This window comes from Heptranchias perlo, chromosome 19, assembly GCF_035084215.1.
Source record: "Heptranchias perlo isolate sHepPer1 chromosome 19, sHepPer1.hap1, whole genome shotgun sequence".
NCBI classification, from domain to species: Eukaryota; Metazoa; Chordata; class Chondrichthyes; order Hexanchiformes; family Hexanchidae; genus Heptranchias; species Heptranchias perlo.
In genome coordinates, this window is record NC_090343.1 from 38,736,495 (window position 1) to 38,757,197 (window position 20,703).

Sequence of the window (20,703 nt, forward strand, 5' to 3'; positions counted from 1 at the left end):
TTTGTCAAGGGAAGATCATGTCTGACTAATTTGATTGAATTTTTTGAGGGGGTGACTAGGCGTGTGGATGAGGGTAACGCAGTGGATGTGGTATACATGGATTTCAGTAAGGCCTTCGATAAAGTCCCGCACAGGAGACTGGTCAAGAAGGTAGGAGCCCATAGAATCCAGGGTGCCTTGGCACTTTGGATACAAAACTGGCTTAGTGGCAGAAGGCAGTGGGTGATGGTCGAAGGTTGTTTTTGTGACTGGAAGCCTGTGGCCAGTGGGGTACCACAGGGATCGGTGCTGGGTCCCTTGCTGTCTTTGGTCTACATTAATGACTTGGATATGAATGTAAAAGGTATGATCAGTAAGTTCGCTGATGATACAAAAATTGGTAGGGTGGTAAATAGCGAGGAGGATAGCCTCAGTCTGCAGGACGATATAGATGGGTTGGTCAGATGGGCGGAACAGTGGCAAATGGAATTTAACCCGGAAAAGTGCGAGGTGATGCACTTTGGAGGGACTAACAAGGCAAGGGAATACACAATGAATGGGAGGACCCTGGGCAAGACAGAGGGTCAGAGGGATCTTGGTGTGCAAGTTCACAGATCCCTGAAGGCGGCGGAACAGGTAGATAAGGTGGTAAAGAAGGCATATGGGATACTTGCCTTTATTAGCCGAGGCATAGAATATAAGAGCAAGGAGGTTATGATGGAGCTGTATAAAACACTGGTTAGGCCACAGCTGGAGTACTGTGTGCAGTTCTGGTCGCCACACTACAGGAAGGATGTGATCGCTTTGGAGAGGGTGCAGAGGAGATTCACCAGGATGTTACCAGGGCTGGAGCGCTTCAGCTATGAAGAGAGACTGGGAAGATTGGGTTTGTTTTCCTTGGAGCAGAGGAGGCTGAGGGGGGACATGATTGAGGTGTACAAAATTATGAGGGGCACAGATAGGATGGATACTAAGGAGCTTTTTCCCTTCGTTGAGGGTTCTATAACAAGGGGACATAGATTCAAGGTAAAAGGCGGGAGGTTTAGAGGGGATTTGAGAAAGAACTTTTTCACCCAGAGGGTGGTTGGAGTCTGGAACTCACTGCCTGAAAGGGTTGTGGAGGCAGGAACCCTCACAACATTCAAGAAGCATTTGGATGAGCACTTGAAATGCCATAGCATACAAGGCTACGGACCAAATGCTGGAATATGGGATTAGAGTAGACAGGGCTTGATGGCCGGCGCAGACACGATGGGCCGAAAGGCCTCTATCCGTGCTGTATAACTCTATGACTCTATGACTCTATGGTCCCCCAATGCCTCCAATTTAACATTGGCCCGTAAGTTGCTCCGAGCAGCGAACTACCACTGGCGGCCGTGCCTTCAGACATTTAGGCCCAAAGCTCTGGAATTCGCTCTCTCAACCTCTCCGATTCTCCACCACGCTCTCCTCTTTTAAGGCGCTCCTTAAAACTTAACTCTTTTACCACGCTTTTAGTCACCCCTCCTAATATCTCCTTCTTTTGCTCGGTGTTAATTTTTGTCTGATTTCGCTTATGTGATGCATCTTGGGACGTTTTGCAATATTAAAGGTGCTAAAGAAATGTTGCTTACTGTTGTATTCCAGCCACAGAGCGGTCGGCAGCGGGGAAGGAGGAGCGGACCTGGTTGGAGCGGCGGGAGCGGTGGCGAGTCGATAAAGGGAGCCCCGAGGCTCAGGTAGGCCTCAGACCAGCGTCGACAGCGGCAGAGGAGGAGCCTTTCTTTCTCTCTCCCACAGAGCGGTCGGCAGCGGGGAAGGAGGAGCGGACCTGGTTGGAGCGGCGGCGAGTCGATAAAGGGAGCAGCGGAGGCCTGAGGTGAGTAATTAAACTCACCTACGTGAGTCTTTTTCCCCAGCAGGGAAAGAGCTTCGCGGCTTTTTCAAAGGCAGGGGGCGGGGCCAATTCATTGGTACCCGTATATAGGTGGAGCGGTTGCTAAACCCGAGACACTACACTAGTAGTGACTCCCACCTCCTCTAACCTTCTGGGGGGTAGAGGGAATTTAAAGGGTAGGTTCAATTTTATATTTTGTTTTCAGGGACTTAACTCCTGGACCTAAGATAAATAACAAGCAAAAAGTAATCCAAGTGGGACGTCACCAAGGAAGAGGTAAGTGATTGGCTGGTGAGTATTTTCCTGCTGAATTTGTCTAAGGTTAGAGTTTGTGGATTCTCCGGTCTCTGTTGTATAGTGGGGGACTGTTGTTCAGCAAGGGCCCTTGAGTTTACCTTTTAATTGAAGTGAAATTGGTGGGATTCATTTAATTTGAATTAATTAGTTAAAGGGTAAGTCATGTCAGGACAGCCCAGCCCCGTGTTATGCTCTTCCTGCTCGATGTGGGAAATCAGGGACCCTTCCGGTGTCCCTGACGACCATGTGTGCGGGAAATGTATCCAGCTGCAGCTACTGACAAACCGCATTGCGGCACTGGAGCTGCGGATGGATTCATTATGGAGCATTCGCGATGCTGAGAACGTCGTGGATAGCACGTTTAGTGAGATGGTCACACCGCAGGTAAAGGTTGTACAGGCAGGAAGTAATTGGGTGACCACCAGGCAGAGTAAGAGGAGCAGGCAGGCAGTGCAGGGGTCCCCTGTGGCCGTCCCCCTCTCAAACAAATATACCGCTTTGGATATTGTTGAGGGGGATGACTTATCAGGGGAAGGCAGCAGCAGCCAACTTCCTGGCACCAGGGGTAGCTCTGCTGCACAGGCTGGGAGGGAAAAGAGTGGAAGAGCTATAGTGGTAGGGGATTCTATCGTAAGGGGAACAGACAGGCGTTTCTGTGGCCGTAAACGTGTCTCCAGGATGGTTTGTTGCCTCCCTGGTGCCAGGGTCATGGATGTCACTGAGCGGCTACAGGGCATTCTCATGGGGGAGGGTGAGCAGGCAGAGGTCGTGGTCCACATTGGGACCAACGACATAGGTAGGAAGGGAGATGAGGTCCTGCATCAAGAATTTAGGGAGCTAGGTAGCAGATTAAAGAGCAGGACCTCAAAGGTTGTAATCTCTGGATTACTCCCAGTGCCACGGGCTAGTGAGTATAGAAATAGGAGGATAGAACAGATGAATGCGTGGCTAAAGAGTTGGTGCAGGAGGGAGGGTTTCAGTTTCCTGGATCACTGGGCCTGCTTCTGGGGAAGGTGGGACTTGTACAAGTCGGACGGGTTGCACCTGAACCAGAGCGGGACAAATATCCTTGCGGGGAGGTTTGCTAGCACTGTTGGGGGGTGTTTAAACTAACTTGGCAGGGGGATGGGATACAGAGTGGAGCTACAATAGGGGTGATGTGCAGCCAAATATAGAGAAAAAAACAAGTCAGCCTGGAAGACAGGGCAAATATGTAAGAGCAAGGCTGGATGGCATCTATTTTAATGCAAGGAGTCTTGCGAATAAGGTGGATGAACTGAAGGTGTTGATAAACACATGGGAGTATGACATTGTTGCTGTCACAGAGACATGGTTGAGGGAGGGGCAAGACTGGCAGCTCAATATTCCGGGGTACAGAATCTTCAGGCGAGACAGAGGGGGAGGTATAAGAGGAGGGGGGGTCGCAATATTAATTAAAGAATCAATTACTGCCATAAGGAGGGATGATATAATAGCAGGTTCCTCAAATGAGGCCATATGGGTGGAGCTTAAAAACAAAAAGGGGGCAAGCACTTTGATGGGAGTGTACTACAGGCCCCCAAACAGTCAGGGGGAGATAGAGGAACAGATATGTAGGCAAATCTCAGAAAATTGTGCAAATAATAGGGTAATAATAGTGGGGGATTTCAACTTCCCCAATATTAACTGGGATACTCAGAGTGTAAAAGGCTTAGAGGGTACAAAATTCTTAACGTGCATCCAGGAGAGCTTTTCGAGCCAGCATGTAGAAAGTCCTACAAGAGAGGGGGCGGTACTGGACCTAATTCTAGGGAATGTGGCCGGCCAAGTGGAAGAAGTGCTAGTAGGTGAGCACTTTGGTGACAGTGACCATAATTCGGTGAGATTTAAGGTGGTCATGGAAAAGGACAGGGAGGGGCCGGAAATAAAGGTTCTAAATTGGGGGAAGGCCGATTTTAATAGGATAAGGCAGGATCTGGCCAAAATGGACTGGGATCAGCTGCTTGTAGGAAAATCCGCATCGGAGCAATGGGAGTCTTTCAGAAGGGAGATTGAGACCATACAATGGCAACATGTTCCCGTAAAGGTCAAGGGTGGTTCCAAGAACTCCAGGGAACCTTGGATGTCGGGATATACGAGAATGGATTAGGAAAAAAAGGAGGGCTTTTGGTAGATACAAAAGGCTAAAGACGGAGGAAGCCCTAGAGGAGTACAAAAAGTGCAGGGGGATACTTAAAAAAGAAATTCGGAGATCAAGGAGGGGCCATGAAATAACACTGGTGAGCAAAATAAAGGAAAATCCTAAGATGTTTTATAAGTATATTAAGGGTAAGAGGATGACTAGGGAAAAAATAGGGCCCATTAGGGACAAAAATGGCAATCTGTGTGTGGAGCCGGCAGATGTAGGAGGGGTTCTAAATGAATTTTTTGCATCTGTTTTCACTATGGAGAAGGACGATGGAGACATAGAAATACGGCAGGGGGACTGTGATATACTCGAACATATTAACATCGAGCGGGAGGAGGTATTGGCGGTTTTAGCAGGCCTAAAAATGGATAAATCCCCAGGCCCGGACGAAATGTATCCCAGGCTACTGTGTGAGGCAAAGGAGGAGATTGCGGGGGCTCTAGCACATATATTCAGAACCTCTCTGGCCACAGGGGATGTGCCAGAGGACTGGAGAACCGCTAATGTAGTACCATTATTCAAGAAGGGGAGTAGGGAAAAACCGGGGAACTACAGGCCAGTGAGCCTAACATCAGTGGTAGGAAAATTATTGGAAAAAATTCTGAAGGACAAAATTAGTCTCCACTTGGAGAAGCAAGGATTAATCAGGGATAGTCAACATGGCTTTGTCAAGGGAAGATCATGTCTGACTAATTTGATTGAATTTTTTGAGGGGGTGACTAGGCGTGTGGATGAGGGTAACGCAGTGGATGTGGTATACATGGATTTCAGTAAGGCCTTCGATAAAGTCCCGCACAGGAGACTGGTCAAGAAGGTACGAGCCCATGGAATCCAGGGTGCCTTGGCACTTTGGATACAAAACTGGCTTAGTGGCAGAAGGCAGTGGGTGATGGTCGAAGGTTGTTTTTGTGACTGGAAGCCTGTGGCCAGTGGGGTACCACAGGGATCGGTGCTGGGTCACTTGCTGTCTGTGGTCTACATTAATGACTTGGATATGAATGTTAAAGGTATGATCAGTAAGTTCGCTGATGATACAAAAATTGGTAGGGTGGTAAATAGCGAGGAGGATAGCCTCAGTCTGCAGGACGATATAGATGGGTTGGTCAGATGGGCGGAACAGTGGCAAATGGAATTTAACCCGGAAAAGTGCGAGGTGATGCACTTTGGAGGGACTAACAAGGCAAGGGAATACACAATGAATGGGAGGACCCTAGGCAAGACAGAGGGTCAGAGGGATCTTGGTGTGCAAGTTCACAGATCCCTGAAGGCGGCGGAACAGGTAGATAAGGTGGTAAAGAAGGCATATGGGATACTTGCCTTTATTAGCCGAGGCATAGAATATAAGAGCAAGGAGGTTATGATGGAGCTGTATAAAACACTGGTTAGGCCACAGCTGGAGTACTGTGTGCAGTTCTGGTCGCCACACTACAGGAAGGATGTGATCGCTTTGGAGAGGGTGCAGAGGAGATTCACCAGGATGTTACCAGGGCTGGAGCGCTTCAGCTATGAAGAGAGACTGGGAAGATTGGGTTTGTTTTCCTTGGAGCAGAGGAGGCTGAGGGGGGACATGATTGAGGTGTACAAAATTATGAGGGGCACAGATAGGATGGATACTAAGGAGCTTTTTCCCTTCGTTGAGGGTTCTATAACAAGGGGACATAGATTCAAGGTAAAAGGCGGGAGGTTTAGAGGGGATTTGAGAAAGAACTTTTTCACCCAGAGGGTGGTTGGAGTCTGGAACTCACTGCCTGAAAGGGTTGTGGAGGCAGGAACCCTCACAACATTCAAGAAGCATTTGGATGAGCACTTGAAATGCCATAGCATACAAGGCTACGGACCAAATGCTGGAATATGGGATTAGATTAGACAGGGCTTGATGGCCGGCGCGGACACGATGGGCCGAAGGGCCTCTATCCGTGCTGTATAACTCTATGACTCTATGACTCTATAACATGGTTAATTTTTTGTTCTATTCTAAAATCATTATTGGACTTTTAAATGCGATTCCCATAAATGTAGCACAAGTCAGAGCACGTCCCTCGTGCGACATGCTCTTGGTTGACTCCTGTTATAAACAAGGTCTATTATTGTGCTAAAGAATTTAATTTAAAACAGTTTATGTAGAAATGCATTGAAGCAAAAAGACCTGCCAGCAGTTAATGATTCAGATTGTGCCATGCTACGCTGATAAGTCTGCTTAAGTCAATATAAGAATTGAAAGCATTGGCCAGCGGCTTAATTAGTTCCATGAATTTTAGTAGTACTTTAGGTTAAAGTATATTCACTCAGCAAACAAGGAAGGATGCAGCCTTATCTAAACCTGAGGAATGCCTCACAACAGTCGCCATTTCTGTTCTGTGCAATTTCATTTTAAAGGTAAAATTAGCACCTTGGGGCTCATTGTGTTTATATGGGTTCGAATGAAATTGCCTTAAATTATGTTAATTGCAACCCTTATTAGCCATCAATGCCTGTCAGCCCCATTAATTATTAACCTAGGCCAGCAAAGTATTAAAATTGTCTGTGTATAATTTACTTCTATTAATAGGCAGTTATATCAGATTCACGGGTATTACTGCAAAATTATGTACTGCAAATACTAATAATGGCGACTTTTGTGCTCGCGGTGTCTCTCAGAGCTCCCGCTGGACTGAGCATGGACATCTGTCAACCAGTAAAGTCCAAAGTCAGTTCTCAAGTTACCTCAGTACAATTCGAGGGAAGTGACGGGCTGCTGCGATTTTTTAAAATGTCACTCCCTCACTTTGTCAGGTTTATTTTTTACACACTTTGTTACAGCATGTTGGTAAGTTGGTATGCGAAAAGTCATCAGCAGTAGTCATACTGGCCAACCATTAGCGTTTCACATTGACATTGTCGAGACAGTAATTGCTGACAAAAACCAGCTTGAACCCTTTCCCTTCGCGCCGATCCTACTGGAGTCCGGGGTGTAATTTTAATCCCGAATAACATGTCGGTTGGGAGCGGGACCGCATTCCGGCTCCAACGCGTCCACTTCCGGGTTTAACCCAGGCGCGTTAGGATTGTGCACAACAGAAACCCGGAAGTCCTGTCCCCACTTAAAGCCGGCGGGCTGATATATAAAGGGTCAATTCAGGCAGTTGAACCACTTTAGGTAATTAACTTTTTGTAAATTCTGCAACAGGAACGGATTTAACTACTCCTGAACGTGTCTCCTGTGGCTTCTGAAACATGCCATTGAAACAGAGGCGAGTTGCAGCCGAAGCTCATTTGGTCCTTGAAACCAGTGATTGACACATCTCAATAAAAGGTGAGGTATTGTAGCTGGGCACTCAGTTCTCTCAGACAAACGTTTGGCTGGGAGTTCTTTGTGTTTAGACTGAGATTTCTTTGTTGAGGCTAAGAATTTGTGTGTTCAGGCAAATTTACTGACTCAAACTCCTCAAACTGACGAGATCAGGATGGGGGGCACAATGGATCTATTCCACAGTGTATCTGAGGAGGAGGCACATCCCCATCCGCTGCAGGCATGTTATGCAGTTCTGGGATCTGCAGGTGCACAAGACAGAGGTGCGCAACAAGGACCTGGAGAAGAGCAGAGAGGGGCCACCGGAGGGGCCGAGGTCGCAGGAGGCACTACCCACGTGACAGGGTCTACAGGCGGAGGCTGAGCTTCCTGAACCTCCCTGAGGAGCAGTGCCTATGCAGGCTGAGATTGAGTCAGCAGGTGGTCGTAGATATCTTCACGCTCCTTTATGAAGAGCTGCTCCCGGCTGGACCTGGTGGCCACACATTGCCCGTTGCAGTTAGGGCATAAGAAATAGGAGCAGGAGTAGGCCATACGACCCCTCGAGCCTGCTCCGCCATTCAGTAAGATCATGGCTGATCTTCTACCTCAACTCCATTTTCCCATCCGATACCAATATCCCTTGATTCCCTTAGAGTCCAAAAATCTATCGATCTCAGTCTTGAATATACTCAATGACTGAGCATCCACAGCCCTCTGGGGTGGAAAATTCCAAAGATTCACAACCCTCTGAGTGAAGAAATTCCTCCTCATCTCAGTCCTAACTAGCCAATCCTTTATTCTGAGACTATGCTCCCTAATCCTAGACTCTCCAGCCAGGGGAAACAGTCTCTCAGCATCGACCCTGTCAAGCCCTCTTAGAATTTTATACGTTTCAATGAGATCACCTCTCATTCTTCTGAACTCCAGAGAATATAGGTCCATTTTACTCAATCTCTCCTCATAGGACAACCCTTTCAACCCAGAAACCTTGGTTGCACCGCCTCTAAGGTATGTATATCCTTCCTTAGGTGAGGAGTTAAAGTCACCACTGCCCTCAAATTCTTCGCCTCCGGATCCTTTCAGGGTACCACAGGTGACATCTCCAGGGTGACTCAGTCGTCTGCACATAAATGTATATGACCGGTGACGGATGGCTAGTTTTCCAGGGATTTCGACTACGTCAACTTAGCTCAGCCTCTGCCAATGACATCAGCCAGACTGAGAGGGCACTGGGTTTCAACTCTCTGGCTGGCTTCCCACAGGTGCAGGGCACAATCGATTGCGCACACGTAGCAATCTGAGGACCTTTACATAAGCCAGGACTGTTCATAAACCGAAAGGGATATCATTCCATCAATGCACAGCTGATGTGCGACCACCGAAAGAGATTTCTGCAGATGTGCACCAGGTTCCTGGCAGCTGTCATGATTCCTTCATTTTGCGTGAGTCCAACATCCCAGACCTCTTCCACACAGAAGGCAGACTTAAGGGTTGGTTCCTTGGAGACACGGGATACCCCCTGCAGATATGGCTCATGATACCTGTGAGAAACCCCACCAACGAGGCACAGCAGCGGTACAACCAGAGCCACATCACCACCCAGGTGTGTCATTGAGCAAGCCATAGGAATGTTGAAGATGTGCTTCAGGTGCCTGAATAGATCTGGGGGAGCCCTTCGGTACTCGCCAGCGAGGGTGTGCAGAATAGTCATTGCGTGCTGCGTCCTGCACAACATAACGCTGCAGAGAGGGTTACAGGTGGAGGAGGACGAATGCACTCTTGAAGCATCCTCATCTAGCGGCAACATTAAAGAAGAGGAAGAGGATGAGAAGGAGGAGGGGGAGGATGAGAAGGAGGAGGGGGAGGATGAGAAGGAGGAGGGGGAGGATGAGAAGGAGGAGGATGAGAAGGAGGAGGATGAGGATGAGAAGGAGGAGGATGAGGATGAGGATGAGGAGGATGAGGATGAGGAGGATGAGGAGGAGGATGAGGAGGAGGAGGAGGAGGAAGAGGAGGAGGAGGAGGAGGAGGAGGATTAGGAGGAGGTGGAGGAAGAAAATGAAGATGGTGAACCCATTGTCTAAACAGCGGCGCACATCGCTTCTACCTGCTGCATCCCCTGTGGCTCGAGCAGAGGTATTGGCAGGTTGCTCAGATTCTTGCCCTGACTGCTGCAATGCTTTTGGGTTTTCTGGGTTTTGGAGCCCATGAGGGCTCCGACAAAGACTGCTCCACCTGCATCTGTGCAGAGGCAGACTCGGCCATTGGGAGAGGAGGTAGCATTGTGGGTAATGGTTAAGGAGGGGGAAACAGGTGAGACATGGGAGCACTTTGGGTGGAGTCCCCAGTTCCATTTCCCCTTTCGTCACCATCCCTCTCCAGAGCCAGGGCCACATCATTCCTACCACTCTGCTGGTCAGCAGGTTGGTGAACAGATGTGCCCCGTTGCAAGGCCACAGCTAACAAATCTGTCTGCCTGTTTAAGGCAGCAGACATGTTGGCATCCAGAGTCCGCATGGCCGTTGTCATGGCCAGCATGGACTCATTTGAGAGCCGTGCTTGAAGGTAGGTAAGTGTGGGAATGTCTGCGATGGAGACCACCATTCTCTCCATCGCAGACATTCCCACACTTACCTACGTCACCATTCCACTAATGTTGGAGTTGGACTCCTCCATCCTCACCGCTATTGTGGAGTGTGTGTGTGGCACATTTTCCAGTACCCCGCAAAGACGCAGCTGTACATCTATCATTCTCATTCAGCATTTGTGTCCAGCTGAGCAGAGCTTGGAGAGGAGTGCACTCCCTGATGTGGACTCTCTACAGCTGCCCCTGCCACCAGTATCTGCTCGTGCTCACTGGTGAGTGGTGAGTGGTGAATCATGAGGTGACAACCCAACTATCTAGCTAACAGGACCCACCGAAGTGCCAGTATCAGCGCTGGTGCATGACTGTATGTCATGTGATGGTGCTCCCTCAGAAGGAATGAGATCCTCTGATCAACGGATGAACGGACACCGCGCAACAATCGCCAAACAGGAGGGTTCTCTCCCTGTCGGGGAACACTTCAGCAGTCATGGACATTCAGCCACCGACCTTCGGGTAAGCGTACTCCAAGGCGGCCTTCGAGACACACGACAACGCAAAATCGTCGAGCAGAAATTGATAGCCAAGTTCTGCACCCATGAGGACGGCCTCAACCGGGATCTTGGGTTCATGTCACACTACACGTAACCCCACCAGCGAACAAATGTTATCTGTTTTTAATATAACGGGTCATTGACTGTCTTCCTTATCTCTCTCTCTCTCTCTTTTTTTTGGGGGTTTGTATATTCGGTGGCCTTTTTAGGTGACACCTTTCTGTCTGCTCACTGTGATTGCCTTGGCAATGGGCAGTAATCACCAGGCATTGTTTTGTGATCTTAAAATGCGAAGGATTCGAAAATGTCATTTCCACACCGCCTGAGGAAGGGGAAAGCCCCCGAAAGCTTGTGGGATTAAAAATAAAATTGTTGGACTATAACTTGGTGGTGTAAAATTGTTCACAATTGTCAACCCCAGTCCATCACCGGCATCTCCACATCGTGGAAAGAACAGGTCGTGATCCAGAGTTTGATGCAGAAACTGGTTTCGGGAGGATTCCAGGTGACAGACCCGAAGCCTTTCTGGCCTAGCTTGGTATTGCAAAAGATGACTCTGGATGACAATGTGGAGGTGTACCTTCTGGCCTTTGAATGATGTGCGAGTGAGAAACGTGGCCAAAAGAACAGTGTGCAGGGATTTTGGCTCTTTTTTTGGTAGGAGGTGCCCAAAAGGCTCACTTTGACTTGGAATGGATGGATGCACCTTATTACTGGACGCTGAAGGAGGAAACCCTGGCCTGTACTGGAGTAACCCCCACGGTAAGAGTTTGACCGGCCAAGGCTTGAAACCATGAGGTGGGGAAACCTCCAAGATCACAGGTTTATGACCTGATACACCTGGCCCGGCGATGGCTATAGCCCAAGACAAATAACCTGGTGAGGATTGTGGAGCTGGTTGCCATGGACCAGTTCAGCCGAGCTCTACCCCGAACATCAGGAGATGTGTCAGACAAGGAAGCCTAGGAATTGGTGACCGTAGTAGAGCGACATCTGATGGTGGAGGAACTGGCTTGTGATCGAGACAACTTCCCCTCCAGGACCCTATGGCTCCTTCCTAGCCTGAAGAAATGCAGAGATTCCCATGAGTATGACCGATTTCAAACAGGAACAGGCAAATGCTCTGTCTTTTTAGAATATGAAAACTGAAGTGACATTGGTTAATGGATACTCAGTAGTAGGTAAATTAAATAGAGCTGGGCCTTACTATATAATTGAGAATGATTTCTTGTACAGAGTGACCAGTGAGCATGGGGTAGAGGTGGAACAACTCTTTGTTCCCAAACCCTCTTGATGACTAGTATTAAAACTGGCCCATAAACACTTGTTGGGCGGACATTTCTGGGTAGAATAAACCCAGGAGAAAATCTTGTGATGATTTATTTTGGCTAGGGATTTATGAAGACGTTCCACTGTAGTGTAATTCCTGTTCATAATGTCAATTGGTAGGACCTAAACCTCATCTCCATTAGTCTCCCAACCCACACTCGATGTGCCCTTCAAAAATTGTTATGGGCCTGGTGGGGCTTTTTGATAAAGTCTGTCAAGGGATACCAGTATATTATAGTAATAGTTGATTATACAACCAGGTATCCAGAGGCTATTCCCTTACTGATCATGGCATTAAAATACATTGCCAATGAATTGGTATGGCTATTTTCCAGGGTAATTGCCAAGAGATTCTGACAGATAATGGGACTCTGTCTATATCCAAACTAATGGGAGACCAATGTGTGTTAAAGTTTTAAGGCTCTATGAACCTCTATCATCCCCAGACCGTTGTTGGTAGAATGTTTCAATAAAACATTGAAAAGTATGCTAAAGAAAGTAATAGGCAGGGATGGCAAGAACTGGGATGCCTTGTTACCATATGTAATGTTTGCAATTCGAAGTTCCCCAGGCCTCCATGGGGTTTTCACCTTTCGAGCTGCTCTATGGGAGACAACCCCATGGGCTTCTAGATATTATTAGGGAGGAACAGAATAGTCCTTCATGGAATGTGGTGGAACACATCCTGAAAATGATGGAGAGGGTGGAGGCAGTTACTCCTATAGTAAGGGAACACCTGGAAAAGGCCCAAGGAAAGCAATGGGTCTACTACAATATGTGGTTCTCTCAGGGCGATCGAATTTTGCTTCTGTTTCCCATGCCCGGGAGCAAACTAGTGGCTCAATGGCAAGGCCCATACGAGATTGACTAACTTTGTAGTTCGTCAACCTGGGAGAAAACCATAGAGAGATCAGGAGACCCTTGTGTCTGAGTTGGGGCCTCTTTTGGAAACTAAGACTTAAGACGTTCACCTGGCTGAAGAACTAATGGCACAACAGCAACTGAAACTGCTAAAATTAGTCAAAAGAAATAGGGATGTCTTTACCTTTCGACCTGGGAAAACATGTTATTAAACATGATAACGCCTCTGGGGATAACTGTCTCAATGAAACCGTAACAGATCCCTGAGGTGAAGAAACAGAAGGTCTCCCAAGAGGTCAGAACAATGCTAGAGTTAGGGGTAATAGAGTCTGTGAATGATTGTACCCCATTGTTATGGTGCCAAACCTGATGGATCATGGAGATTTTGTAATGATTTTAGAAAATTAAACAACGCATCCACGTTTGATGCTTACCCCATGCCTAGGGTGGATGAGCTAATTGAACATCTGGAAATGCCAACTTCTTGTCCACCCCCGACCTTATGAAAGGGTATTGGCAGATACTGTTGACAGATTCTGCCAAAGAGAAAACAGCCATTGTAACACCTGTGGGTCTATATCAGTACCGAGTGATGCCATTTGGGCTGCTGGGGCTCTTGCCACTTTTCAGCGGCTAATGGATTGGATGTTGAGGCCTCATGCTCAATACGTCGCTGCATATCCTAGATGATATCACAATCTACAGCAGCGACTGGGAGGCCCATCAACTAAAATTAGAAGCTTAAAGGCAGGTTTGACAGGCAAACCAGGGAAATGCCATTTGGGTTTGTCAGAGGCGCGCTACTTTGAGTGTGTAGTCGAGGGTGGACTAGCTAAGCCCCAACTTTACAAAGTAGAAGTTATTAGGAAATGGCCCAAACCCATGACAAAAGAAAAGAACAAACTTTTCTGGGCCTTGTCTGATATTATCGACTATTTATCCCAGCCTTCGCCACCAGGGTGGCCCCTTTGACAGATCGACTCAAACCTCAGGAGCCGAATATGGTCCGATGGACCCCTGGAGGGGAACCAGCATGTGGGGAGTTCTGGGATGCCTTAGGCTCAGACCCAGTACTGATTGTTTTAGACTTCTCCCGGGAGTTCGTCCTCTAGACAGATGCGTCGGATGTTAGGCTAGGGGCAGCTCTATTCCAGGTTATCGAAGGGGCTGAGCGTCCTGCAATATACCTGAGTAGAAAGTTGTTACCTCGAACGCGACTACGCTATAGTCGAGAAGGAATGTTTAGCGATCAAATGGGCGGTGGAAACACTGAAGTGCTATTTATTGGGGAGAACCTTCTGGCTGGTAATGGATCATGTCCCCCTTAAGTGGATGTGGGCAAATAAGGAAAAGAATGCCCGGGTTACAAGTTTTTTTTGATGTGGAGATGCCGGTGATGGACTGGGGTGGACAAATATAAGGAGTCGCACAACACCAGGTTATAGTCCAACAGCTTTATTTGAAATCACAAGCTTTCGGAGGCTTCCTCCTTCGTCAGGTGAGTGAGCTTGTGATTTCAAATAAAACTGTTGGACTATAACCTGGTGTTGTGCGACTCCTTAAGTTTTGTTTTGTCCAACAACCACATGCCTTTACTGTTGAGTATAGAGCCAGATCAGCACATGGGAATGTGGATGTCTTCTCCTGAATGTCGTGCCTTACGACAAATCACTCGAGCCCCTGGCTCTTTGCTGGTGGGGTGGGGGCATATGTAACAGAGTGAGAGGGATAATATGTGAGCCATAGGCTTTTGAGAGCTCTGTCTCCATGATAGGTGGTATAACTTTAAAGGCAACTAAGGGCAACAATTTCTTAATCAGCAACGACTCCCTGCCAGGAAGAATAAAAGGCAGGCAACTAATTCAGTTGGAGGAGAGGAAGGAACTGAGATTGGAGGGTGCTTTTATATTTCAAATGCTAGTGAGTGAAGGAACGTTTGCATGGGAAGGAAGGGAATGTGAAGGGGCATTGTGCTACCTCCTGCAAGATGCTGGTAAGTTGTAGATTATCAAAGCAGTGAGATCAAGGAGGCTTGACCTACTGCTATCAACAGGTGGGATGCACCTGCTGTGGGTGAATAAACCTGCCTTGTTTTAACCATTAAGCTCTGGGTCCTGGACCTGTGTCAACTTGTTACATTTTAATGGTGCAAAAATCATGCCAAAATACACAAGCTTGGTCTTCCATTCTGTAGAATGGGAAGAAGAGCTGAGGGAAGGGGATATTTGTATGAGAAATGGAAAACTGCAATGATCTGGTTATCAATTTTCAAAACCGATCTTCAGTCTTTGCTTTTACTATGCAGTATAAATAAACCATTCTAAACACTAATCTCATTCCAGACATATTGATGCACAAAATAAATCACCATCTGTTAACATGGGCAAATCATTTTCAAGATCAGCATTCCTGGTCAGTCTTAGCCAAACTAAATTTAGTTAACTGAATAATTCTCTAAATCAGCAATTGGAAATCAAAACAGCAAAGTTCCCAACAATTTGTTGTCTAACCTTTGGCCGAACTTAGCGTTCACATTTACCAAACAAGGCAAAGATACAGAACATTAAGTTTGTTTAACCTCAATGTTGTTTCCAATAGTTTAAATACCACAGTCTAGTATATCATTAGCAACTGTAAGATTCCCACATTCTGTACACTGACTAGTTGTATTATTCCATAACATGTTAAACCTAATGGACCAGTGACACCTAAAGTGTGGTCCATCATCCTTGTGCCACACTGAGCTGGTATTGCCTGAATTATTGTGCTGGGAGGGTGGGGGTTAAATTGTTAATGTGAAATCTGTTGTGCCCCCCACCCCCCCACCACCAAGCACATCATCTGCTGCTGACACGTGCCCCCCGTTCCCTCCCTGCCTCCCTGTAACTATCGACTATATTTCAGGACCATACAGGCTGTGCATTTACAAGTGATTAGGATCAGCTTGATGAGCTTTTTTCATGTGGAATTTTATCACAGGTAAAGATTCATACATATGAAAACACAACTGCATTACAGACAATATTTCTTGCACAACTGTCTCTCATATTTTTGTAGCACACATAATTATGCAGTGCACAAACCATGTTGCATTCTGCCCCCAATACTGGTTACATATAAGGATTGCTTTGTGCCATTAAGAAAGGGGTAGTAGCTGTTCCACTTGAGCTCATCCAAAACTCTGCCTGAGTCCTAACCAGCACCAAGTCCCTATCTCTGTAACCTCCTCCAGCCCTACAACCCTCCAAGAACCCTGTGTTTCTCCAATTCTGGCCTCTTGTGCATCCCCAATTCCTTCACTCCACCACTGGGGTCTGTGCCTTCAGCTCTCTGGAATTCCCTCCCTAAATCTCTCTGCTTTCTCTACCCCTCTCCTCCTTTTAAGATTCTCCTGTAAACCTACCTCCATGACCAAACTTTTGGTCACCTGTCCTTATATCTCCTTATGTGGCTCGGTGTCAAATTTTGTCTAGTAATGCTCCTGTGAAGTGCCTTGGGACATTTTACTACATTAAAGGTCTTATATAAATGCAAGTTGTTGTTCTTGTTCAGTAATGTGGTGTCTTCATAACCATTACTTTATTTTTAATGAAGGGCATTGGCTTTAGCCCCATGCACCACCCATCATATTGCCACAATATACTGAAATTCTTTTGCTTAAAAATAGATTCACAAACCGAATGACCTTTTAGTGCTGTTTTTTTCTACTGCAGTTACTCCTCCACCAAGGAAGGAGAAACATCCTCTTTTATCTTTCTGCACCATGTGGAATTCTTTTCTCAATGCCCCAGTGTAGTTCACCACGCCACAGCACAAATACCCAGCAGAAAATCCGTTTATTCATATTTATTCAACATCAGAAAGTGGGCTTGGACCAGCAAGTAAACAATTGTTACACATCAGCGTAAACTGCCACATAAAAAACAAATTCAGTCCACTAATTGTAAACAGAAAGGCAGCTTTCTTAATTCGTTTGGTTCCAGAGAAATTCAGGACCACGTTTACAAGAAAAAAAACAGAACTTGCTTGAACTCACTCCTCATGATGACTCACAGCAATTCTCTTGCAGTTTCAGAATGTACAATATCACAAGCCTGATGTGCTGAGCAGAGAAAGCTTTGCAGTGTTAGAACTTTTGAGTCTGTTGTCGACTAATTGATGAAGATTGGTCAATAGCTCCATTATCGTTGTATCGTGCGACTACCAGAATGGTAGAAGGCGAACTAGATGGACCTTGGTCTCTTTTTGTCCAGCAGTTCTTATGTCTAAATAAGTTATTTTTTTGCATTTCAACTAACACAAAAAAGTGAAGGCAAGAGAAACAATCAAAATTACATCTCAAACTAAAGTAATGGACAAAGAATAGTGAGCAATTCCAAAGTAGGAAAAGAACAAAAATGTGCACTATCGATCAGAGAAAGATAATGGATTAAAGCCAGTACTGTCCAAGCTTATCAAGTCCAATGGAATAGGTGAGCTAGTATTGACCAAGCTGAGATCAGGCAGATCTTCAATACCACAAGAAGCAAGGGTGTAAGTGCCAGCTGATAATTTACAAATTACTACAGAGAATGAAAACCATGGGTTGTACGCTTTTGCTTCTGGAAGCCGTGGTTAATCTAGAAGTGAGCACAAAGACTAATTGTGAATAACAAAGTTTCAAAATCTGCATGTTTGCTTCTGAATGTGAAGCCAAATGTTTTATAGACTGATATCTGGGATAACTGGAAAGAAGTGGCTGGTAGCAGGATTAGCAGATAAGTGTCCAGCTGAACTTTCAACCTGAAATAGCCTACACTGGCTGGTTCAAGCTTGACCCTTTTAGAACAAAAATAGTGGTATCCAAATGTAGGGGGAAAACCGTCCCCTGTATGTTCCCTGTTGTTGTTTTTCCAATTTAAACTTGAAACTTTTGAAAGGGGCAGAAATGAGGCTTTATTACACATGCACATATGATGTTTTGCAGTCGAGCAGTGCTGGGGAACTTTGAGAAAGGTCAATTCCAATGCAGATTGAGACATCATGGTGAGTCGGACTACTGGCAGTAGGATATGCAGCCTTATGAGTATGTTTGGTAACTAATGGTCTGGTGCATACTTAACCCTGTGGTGATTTTGTATTTATCCAATTGCTGGCAATCACAGAGTGAGTAGGATATGTAGGCTTAATAATAAAAAAAATACAAAATTCACAAAAGTCCTAAGTGTGCCCATGAACTTGGCTCTAACATGGACTTGGTGTGTGAGGGGTCAGAAGTAGACAGCACTCCATGGAAGTTATGAAGGAAGCTATTTTAATATTTAAAATCAGTCTTTTGCCCGAAGCCAACGGGAAGGACAGGATCCGGCTACTGCTGGGGACAGAAGGGAACATTCCCCAACCTAAGGTGAGTGCTGAGGGGGAAAGGATTCGCAAACATGCCTGTGGGGAGGGAGAGAAAGGGCCAGGGCAGGGGAGGTCCAAGAATTCCTTCAGGAGCACTCCTGCTCTTTCTGGACCCCAAGGAAGCCTACTGAAGAATGAAAAATATTAATTACCTTGGCCACTCTGCTGCATCCCACCAGGTTACACTGGCAAGTTTGGCATTAGACGGGCCTCCCCTCGAGTAGTCTTAAAAATCACATTGCCGGGCCGATGACATCATAGGGCCCTGACTTTTAGATTTAAATTCGGCCCCCGCCTGCCTGCAACGGGAGCCTCGGCCGACTTCAAAGTTGGCAAGTGGAAACGGTGTGACCTCGAGGTAGTAAGTGGACATGGCTGATTTTAACATCCCCACGCCCGGTGGGAATAGTGTATGAGAAGGGTTAAAATCAGCCATGTCCACTTACTACCTCGAGGTCACACCGTTTCCACTTGCCAACTTTGAAGTCGGCCGAGGCTCCCGTTGCAGGCAGGCGGGGGCCGAATTTAAATCTAAAAGTCAGGGCCCTATGATGTCATCGGCCCGGCAATGTGATTTTTACGACTACTCGAGGGGAGGCCCGTCCAATGCCAAACTTGCCAGTGTAACCTGGTGGGATGCAGCAGAGTGGCCAAGGTAATTAATATTTTTAACCCTTCTCATACACTATTCCCACCGGGCGTGGGGATGTTAAAATCAGCCCTATTATTCTTGATATGGTCTGACTAAGGCCTTATTCAAAGATAGGACAGTATTCCTTGTTTTATATTTAATTGTTCTGGCAATACATCCTATTTACTTTCACAATAGCCTCGCAGGACTGATCATGGACCTTTAATGACTCATGCTTTATAACTCCAGATCCTTCTCCTGTCCAGCAGCCTTGAGCATGCAACTCTGCATGGTGTAGATATGCTTGGAGTTGTCCCTACCCAAATGCATCATGCTATATTTGTCTATATTAAAAGGCATCTGCCACATACAGGCCCATTCCCCATTAGAGCTTGATGTGCCTTCAATCTAGATTTTTCATCTAAGGTCCTTACTCACTTTTTTTTTAATCGTTCATGGGATGTGGGCGTCGCTGGCAAGGCCAGCATTTATTGCCCATCCCTAATTGCCCTTGAGAAGGTGGTGGTGAGCCGCCCTCTTGAACCGCTGCAGTCCGTGTGGTGAAGGTTCTCCCACTGTGCTGTTAGGTAGGGAGTTCCAGGATTTTGACCCAGCGACAATGAAGGAACGGCGATATATTTCCAAGTCGGGATGGTGTGTGACTTGGAGAGGAACGTGCAGGTGTTGTTCCCATGTGCCTGCTGCCCTTGTCCATCTAGATGGTAGAGGTCGCTGGTTTGGAGGTGCTGTCGAAGAAGCCTTGGCGAGTTGCTGCAGTGCATCCTGTGGATGGTACACACTGCAGCCACTGTGTGCCGATGGTGGATGGAGTGAATGTTTATGGTAGTGGATGGGGTGCCAATCAAGCGGGCTGCTTTGTCTTGGATGGTGTCAAGCTTCTTGAGTGTTGTTGGAGCTGCACTCATCTGGGCAAGTGGAGAGTATTCCATAGGCAAGTGGAGAGTATTCCATCACGCTCCTGACTTGTGCCTTCTAGATGGTGGAAAGGCTTTGGGGAGTCAGGAGGTGAGTCACTCACCGCAGAATACCCAGCCTCTGACCTGCTCTTGTAGCCACAGTATTTATGTGGCTGGTCCAGTTAAGTTTCTGGTCAATGGTGACCCCCAGGATGTTGATGGTGGGGGATTCAGTGATGGTAATGCCGTTGAATGTCAAGGGGAGGTGATTAGATTCTCTCCTGTTGGAGATGGTCATTGCCTGGCACTTGTCTGGCGCAAATGTTACTTGCCACTTATGAGCCCAAGCCTGGATGTTGTCCAGGTCTTGCTGCATGCGGGCACGGACTGCTTCATTATCTGTGGAGTTGCGAATGGAACTGAACACTGTGCAATCATCAGCAAATATCCCCATTTCTGACCTTATGATGGAGGGAAGGTCATTGATGAAGCAGCTGAAGATGATTGGGCCGAGGACACTGCCCTGAGGAACTCCTGCAGCAATGTCCTGGGGCTTAGATGATTGGCCTCCAACAACCACTACCATCTTCCTTTGTGCTAGGTATGACTCCAGCCACTGGAGAGTTTTCCCCCTGATTCCCATTGACTTCAATTTTACTAGGGCTCCTTGGTGCCACACTCGGTCAAATGCTGCCTTGATGTCAAGGGCAGTTACTCTCACCTCATTGACATATGTTCATGTCATCTGAAAACTTGCAAATAGTTTCCCAGACATCTTCATCCAAATCATGCAGATTTCTGTGTGTCTCTCTCATTGTTTCAGGCTTTGTCCGCCTCCCCTTGAGAGAGAGA

General features: G+C 46.8%; 1 long non-coding RNA gene across 1 annotated transcript in view; it reads left to right on the forward strand.

Annotated features, from left to right (window-relative positions):
- The first annotated feature begins 6,612 nt into the window (after window positions 1-6,612).
- LOC137335489 (uncharacterized) overlaps window positions 6,613-20,703 on the forward strand; it is a 42,476-nt gene continuing 28,385 nt past the window's right edge. The window contains exons 1-2 of the long non-coding RNA XR_010966435.1: window positions 6,613-6,695; window positions 7,486-7,611. This is a non-coding gene — a long non-coding RNA (uncharacterized lncRNA). The remainder of the gene's footprint in view (window positions 6,696-7,485; window positions 7,612-20,703) is intronic.